Source organism: Plectropomus leopardus, chromosome 5, assembly GCF_026936395.1.
Source record: "Plectropomus leopardus strain MGB_pleo_1.0 chromosome 5, ASM2693639v1, whole genome shotgun sequence".
Lineage (NCBI taxonomy): Eukaryota > Metazoa > Chordata > Actinopteri > Perciformes > Serranidae > Plectropomus > Plectropomus leopardus.
Genome location: NC_142180.1, coordinates 14404572 through 14405735, shown reverse-complemented (window position 1 = coordinate 14405735; position 1164 = coordinate 14404572).

Here is a 1164-nt window from a genome sequence, read left to right as displayed (position 1 = left end):
TTTGAGTTTGTCAGTGCTCCCGGAGCATCATGGGAGTTGTATTTCTTACATTTACACTGCAGAAACAGCCCGTGTAGCCAATTTAGCATGCATATCCTGTAATGAAAAGCTGACTTTAACGTTTTGCTTGGCGAGAAAGAAGAGAGACTCCCATTGGCTAAATGTCAAATTTTCCTTTAAATAGATAAAAATATTTTTGAAGAAATGAGAAAATAAAAAATACAGAAATAAGAAATATCTATAGTATACAAAAGGGCTGTAGACTCAGCATATTTGAAACCTGCAATAGCAGGGTTTTTTTTGGGCCACTTGAGGGTAGCAAAATTAGTCTGTATGTAGGGAGTTTTTATAATTCTGAGGAACTTTTTTTTGCAAGACTCCAATACGTGTTACACACAGGTTTGTACGGGTTTTTATGTTGCGGTTCATCTCAAGGCAAAATCTTAATCCAAGGTCTAATAACGAGATTTTTCCTGAGGCCTTCATCAGTATCTCAGTGTGCGCAGTTGTCACAGAGTCCTCCTGTCAACACCTGAACTAAGTATCAAATTTTGGATTGACTTACTAGCTTGTTTTTTTATTTAATAGAAAGCTAGTTAGTGTAAACGAAGTTTTTTTTTTTTTTACCGCTTCCAAGGTCAGGAATAAACTGTCATCTATGTGGTCAAAAAACAAAAAAAAATAAATTTGTCAATGTTACTTGTATTTGTCCTCTGTGTGTTGACCTCTGGTGTTGACTGAATAAATACACTCGGTCAAAGGTACTCAGCAGGTGGCGCCAACATACTATGTATGTGGATGTGGTGTCAGTATGTGTAGTGTGAATGTCTTTGTCACTTAGAAAGAGGACGTAATTCAGCAAAGGGTGGGTTTTATTTGTGCATTTCTGGGAAGTTCAGAGATGACCAAGGAGCCTGACCTCTGCCAGATTCTACTAAAAACAGGCCACAATAAGGGGTAAATAAAATACTGTAAAACAGTAAGGCTGTGTGGGACACTGTGGCCCAGGAGGTAGAGCAGGTCATCCACTGATCAGATGTCCCGACATTTCAATCCCTGGCTCTTCCAGTCTGCATGACAAAGATTCCTTGGGTTAGATACTGAATCCCTAATTGCTCCTGATGGCTGTGCCAATGGTGTGTGTGCATGTCTAAAACACAGGCG